At 40.1% G+C, this 6,649-nt stretch overlaps 1 long non-coding RNA gene across 1 annotated transcript; it reads right to left on the reverse strand.

Moving 5' to 3' along the window:
* Positions 1-943: 943 nt before the first annotated feature.
* Positions 944-4,684, reverse strand: LOC311191493. Its single transcript, XR_014617286.1, has 3 exons — positions 4,629-4,684; positions 3,263-3,342; positions 944-2,053 (listed from the first exon to the last, which is right to left on the reverse strand). It is a non-coding gene; the product is annotated as an uncharacterized lncRNA (long non-coding RNA).
* Positions 4,685-6,649: the final 1,965 nt, after the last annotated feature.

Raw genomic sequence — 6,649 nt, forward strand, 5'->3', positions numbered from 1 at the left:
AAAGCAGGGAGCTTTCAAGCATTCCTTTGCATTTTGTTTCACTGAAATCAACTCAATATATCTCTTTGGCTTTCAGGAAGTAAGTGTCATGAAGTAAGACCCTGGCAAGAATCTGCTTTTATTTGTAAAGAATGTCAATCAGTACTTGAAATTGAGACCTGACATTGCACTCTTCTGTACTGTTACTGGGAAAAATAATACTGGCTTGAGAAGACTTACAGGCTAACAGAACCTGTGGTTTCCTACCGGAGGGCAGCCCATTGGCTGTGTGTCTTCTGGCACCTTCTGCTCCAGCTCCAGCAGAGCTCCCCAGCAGTCACTGCTGAGAGCATCTCACACCAGTTAAGGAATACTACTCAATTAGGCAAAAAAAAAAGCAGTGGAATTATGATGGTATCATCCAGTAACTGTTAGGTTTGCAGCCTTAACTGACTCTTCACCATCATCATTGGTTAGAACTAGAGGAAGGAAGGTCTATTGGTTTATACCTACTGAAGAGTTAATTTTTTAGCCACAGAGTTACTGATTTTAATGAGCATAATTTTATCAATGCATGAACATATTCTTTGCATTCTATAAAAATAGGTTTTTTCTGAAATTTCCTTATTTCCCCTGATGCAAAATGGATGGTGCTCTGAAAACCAAACGGCATGCCTTTGTTCGGGCTGTGGAATTTCTCTGCGCACCAGCGGCAGCCTTGCACAACACGATTTCACAGCGATTCGTTCACACAGCCTCACAGAGCCACTGGACAGGATATGAATTCCCACTGGCCATTTCTGCATTCACTTAGTGAGGATGCAAACCCTGTGGTCTAAGGTCAGGGTGCAGGACAATTCTGTCTCTTCTATGACAGCATCTAACTAGTGCAACACAGCTCTACACTGTAAATCCATGGTCCTGTCTAAGGTACCAAAATAAGCTTTTAGCAACGAGCCTTATATTCAAGCAACTAGCTTTGTAGACAGTTACAACGCAGTTACAAAAGCAGAGCACAGTGAGTAAATGAAGTTTGCAGTGGCCAGCTGTGATTCATCACTGCTCATAACTGTCAATAAATGAGTGAGCAGGTACATCAAATATGCCATTAAAATAGCTTTAAACAATAATGCTGTGTGACTAGACCAGTAAATAGGATTGTGTGTTGGTAAACTGGTTTCGGATCAAGACAAATTTTGGAAGCTAGAGCCTTCTGGGGGACACTTGCAGTAGGTAGTTCACACATACACACGTATAAACAAGGGCTACTCCAGCCAGTCTCAGCGGTAGCAATGTTCCTGTGCAGGTTTAATTTATTAGAAAAGACATAAGCTAAATGTGCCATTTCCTGTAACTATGATCTCTTCAATTTCAAGAATTTAACTTTTTCTGAAGATAGAGCTCTTTTGAGAGCACTGTTTAAATAGCTGCAACTGAGAGAGCTTCCCTTCTTTCCTCCTGAAAAGGATGTAAGAAAAGTGTGAAAAATACTACTGAAGTAAGAGTAGGATAGAATACACCTTATTACAATATATAAGAAATAAAATACACAGCAAAGGTCATAAATACCAATGATTAAGTTGCCCAGAGATCACAGAGTTCTCAGAAGTGGATTTAGTTACAAAACTGATGAGGAAAGAGATTATAAGGCTTGAGGCACTGCAGCAGTTTGACCTTTCTCTTGTTACACTACAAGCAATGCATGCCACGTCAGGAGCCATTGAAGAACATCCCTGGTTTTGGTCACACACACACACACGCATGCACACACGCCTTTTAACACTTTACTTATTAGCATTGACTGAGATTCTTTTGGTAACAGGATTTTCTTGTTAACTGACATTCCAAATTATTTGAGTGATGTGAAACGGTCACTGAAAAAGGGAGAATCTCTGACTCGAAGTCGCATGGTATGCACACTTCTGCCATACAGGTGCACAGACCAAGCTCTCCTCTCCCGATGACATTGTTATGCTCTTTCAAGAGGCCGCTCGGATCAGTTCTGTGTTGAAATTTTGTTTAAGGACACTCCAGGTTCACCAGAGGGGACAGAATTAATACTTGACGAACTTCTCTGTGCAAGAAATACAAATATGTTGTTATTATCACTGCAGTATGCATCCAAGCAGCACAAATACAAAATCCATAATGCCAATATAATACTAGTATTAGTTCTGCTGATATTTTTCCTTATATTAACTTGTTTCATTAATACAGTATGCTAATTTTGCCTACCTGAATCTACAGTAAGTGTTACTGCACTCAGCAAGTGTTTGCCCCTGTACTCGGCATTGGTGAGGCCGCACCTCGAGTGCTGTGTGCAGTTCTGGGCTCCTCACCATAAGAAGGACATCGAGGTCCTCGAGCAAGTCCAGAGAAGGGCAGCCAGGCTGGTGAAGGGGCTGGAGGGCAAATCATATGAGGACCAGCTGATGGAGATGGGGATGTTTAGTGTGGAGAAGAGGAGGCTGAGGGGGGACCTTATCAACACCTACAACCACCTGAAGGGAGGTTGTAGAGAGGTGGGAGATGGTCTCTTCAGCCAAGTGACAGGTGAGAGGACAAGGGGAAGCGGCTAGAAGCTGTGCCAGGGCAGGTTCAGATTAGATGTTAGAAAATAATTTTTTACTGAAAGAGCTGTCAGGATGTAGAACAGGCTGCCTGGGGATGTGGTTGTGTCTCCTTCCCTGGATGTGTTTAAAAAAAGGATAGATGAGTTACTTAGGGATATGGTTTAGCTTAGGATGGGAATGGTTGGACTTGATGATCCTAAAGGTCTTTTCCAACCTTGTGATTCTGTGCATTTATACTTCATAAGTTACCTAGTATATTAATTTTTAGCAATATTAAATTATTGCAGATAAGACTCTGGTTGCAAAATAATTATAGCATCCAAAGTAACTCAGACAAACTCATTTGAACTGTTCAACTGTCATCTCTGATGCAGGACCTTTAATGTCAAAAACTGTCATTAAAGGAGAATAAAACCGCAAAACTACTAAAATGTGAGCAGGAACTACCCACAAAGGGAGGTCAGTTGATGCATATTAAAACTTGATTACAAGATGACTAATTTTAAGAATGCCATCCAATGGGGAAAAATACCTCCACAAACAGTGGAAAAACAACTTCAGTACAGAGAACACCAGGAGCTTGAGTGAAAAGTGAAAAAACTGGGAAGCTGATATAATATATAATATATACAAATAAATATACTGATATAATATATACAAATAAATATACATATATAAACAAATATCCAAAGGTAAAACCTTGGACTTACCTTTGATTTTTTCCATACAAAGTAACCAACAGCACTTGCAACCACAGGAAGGATCACTGAGGGAGCGACGATTGCTGCCACTAGAAGAACAAAAAGAAAGGTATCCGTGACTTTATGCCATTAAGGAAAAAAATGAATACATACATTTGTGGTGGATAGTTACTCAGCATAAAATAGTTGTATGTGACACTAAAACCTAAGACTTCTTTTTTCCTACAAACAAAAATCTCATTCAAGTCTGGATTTGTACAAAAATGAACTGAGTGTATAACAGCTCATTACAGTCAATGAATTTTTGGCAGAGTAGAGTTTGTGCTATATTCATCTCAATTCTTAATACACCAGCCATTACTTCAGGCTCTCCAGATTTGACTGAAAGAAAAATCCCTAAATACTATTTATGGGAATAGGAAAATTACTGTGGGTTACTAGATGTGAGTTCTTATTACTCAAATCACCAGAGAAATACCATGATTTGCAATTAGGAAGTGTTTTTGATACGCTTTGATAAAAAGTTTTTCAGGCTAATGTAGGCAAGTGCATACACAGCTTTTTTTTTTTTTTTCCTTCCTATAACCAGTTGCAGTAAAAGCAAGTTAAAAGTTCAAAAACTTGGGTAGAGAAAAAATGTATTACTCAGAAGTATATATTGAAGTTTGGGGTTGGGATTTTTGGTGATTACACAGCACTGAATTTACAGTCAGGTGCTAGAAGGAACTAACTCATTGTTTCCTGCCAAAATTATAGGTGATAGCTATTAACTACTTTGTACCTACAATCACCATACTTGCCAATTGGTGTTTACCCTCCTTTGTACATGCTTGGGCTCTTTGGCAGGTAAGGCACTCTCACATACACTGTCATGTATTCAGAGGGCTGTGCATCTTTATAATTAGCATAACTAAGTCCAAGTCAGAACAGCAGCGTTCTTCATATCCTGCCATGCTGAACGAGGTAGGAATCAATCACAGAATCATAGGGGTTGGAAGGGACCTCAAGAGATCATTGGGTCCAACCCCCCTGACAGAGCAGGCTCCCTGAAGAAGCAGGCAGATAATAGTGTTGCTGCGAAAGGTTTCCTCCTTCTTTTTTGCCTTTTTCCCTATCTTGTCCCAGTTCTGATGAGGCCAGAGGTAACCTCCCCAGGCAGCCAGCCCAGGTGAGCTGTGTCAGTCCAGGCAGTTTCCATACCACCTGACATCACTCCCCCATAAATGGGGCTGGTCATGGAGGGGTGCTTCTGGGTGCCTCCAGGGCAGTCTGAAGGCATCGGGTTGGTCCTTGCAGTACTCTCTGTTATCGCAGGTGTAAGTGAAATTTGCCATGAGCTGTTACTTTTCCCCTTCCACAGTGTCAGCAAACTGACCTGGAACATCAGAACTCTGAGGTGGTGGTGCTTCTGAATGAGGAGCTTGAGTGGCTTTGTGAGGAGTTGGTTGAGGAGTTTTCATGTCTTTGTGAGAAGTTGATGAATGATGTGATGGTGTTGGAGGATGTGATGTTGTTGGAGGATGTAATGTTGTCGTATCTGTAGCAATACCCATATTATTACAAAGATACCCTAAAATTAAAAAAAAAAAAATGCTGGATTATGTCATACCAGTTAAGGTTATTTTACAATTTCTCTTATAAAATCCTGGTTTCAAATGCTTGTAACTTGGACAATCTTGCCTGCCTTTTTACCTCCATCTGGCTTTTCTGTATGAACATTTCAGTTGAAACTGTTAAGACATTTCTTAAAAACATTTTGAGAAAACAAGACAGTCACAGCTTAAAAAATATTTCTACAGCTATTATTCTCAAATATTGTTTCCTTGCTTTGGAGTAAGAAAATTAAATCTATACAGGAATAGCAGCTTAGCTGCAACCTTTTTGAGGTTTGACCACTCTGTGAAAATTAGCAGAGTCATTTCCATTTGCTGTGATGGGGCTTGATGGGATAAGCAGCTAAATTCTCCTGAGATGTTTATTGCTACTCACCCTCATTCTCACTTTTCCTCTTGCCCTATAATGCGCTTCTCAAGTGGGAAGCAATGACATTAATACAGATGATGACACTCATTAGCTTGCTTGAGTTAATGGATTAAAAATCCCTTTCTTTTACATTCCTCCTCAACCTCAATTGTGAATTAATGAAAAAGAAGATTTGAAGGGGGGTGAAAGATACTATCCCTGAACTTTTTCTCAATTGCAGAAGAGATGAAAACTATACCCTCTGTTAAGTTTTTGGGACACTAAGCAGATGCTTTCTGATACAGTCTCAGTTGTGACAGGTAAAACAAAACCAAACCTCTTCCACGTAAGCAAGTTTAGCCAGTGAAGTTCCACTAAGTTCTACATGGGAAATAACCAGCTCTAAAACAGCACATGGGAACAAATCCATGCCATGTGAGATCTTGGACATATAAGTGAAACAACAAACACCCTTCATAATTCTGGTGTCCCCTGTTATTTCCTTATCTATAACATTCTGCCTAGAATTATAGCATAATCTCCAGGCATAAATAACATCCACAGCTTCTCTGGAAGGGAACAGATGCACCCGTGATGTTGCAATAAAAAAGAAGAGTACTTAACAGGCAAGTGCTGCCCCTCTCTCTCTCTTTTGAGAATATGCCACTCTTGTTAGCAATGGGTTTAAGTTGCTCAGTGGTTAGGGGAAAAAATTGCTTTGTCATTGTGAAATGTTTATATAAGTCTGCCAAGTGGAGCACAGCTCTGCAGAGTGGCCCGGATGATATACCTATCTCCTGACTCCTTTGAAAAGAGATGGCATAAATTCCAGCCAAGCTTGTGCTCCCTGATAAGAAGGTTCATTAGCCACACCCCCTCCAGCCCTTAGCACCTTCTTAATTTCTTTCTCTCTTGCTGAGTTTAGTGGATAGAGGTGTAAAAAAGCAAGTGCTTTATGTCTCCACATCAGCCTAAGCCTATTTGTTTTTCATCTTCACAAGGAAACAATGTTCCAGTGAAAAGTTATGAAACCAATATAATCAGTCACAAATTCTGTTATATATAAAATCCTTGAATTATTGTCAAATATTGGACACAACTTATATAAGGGGTCTCTGTTACAGCCTATCCAGTTACAAATTCTGAGCAATAAACATAAACATCTTCATTAGACAGAAGCACTGTAAAGGGATAGACGTCTGCCAGTCCTAATGCTAATGCAGTTGGGAAGAAGTTCACAAAGCTTGCAGAGTGAGATCCCACCCCTTCTCACTTCTGTTCCATACATTTACAAAGTCTTTGTGGGACAGTTAGAAAGATCTGGCACTTACTGTGAAATAGCCTGAAATCAATCAAGTTTCCACTGTCTGCAGCATCATTGAGACAGTGACACTGTACCTGTAATTAGCAGTGCTGGCAAAAAAAGGGATGAGC

The sequence above is a fragment of the Gallinula chloropus genome (assembly GCF_964237585.1).
Source record: "Gallinula chloropus genome assembly, chromosome: 4".
NCBI lineage: Eukaryota > Metazoa > Chordata > Aves > Gruiformes > Rallidae > Gallinula > Gallinula chloropus.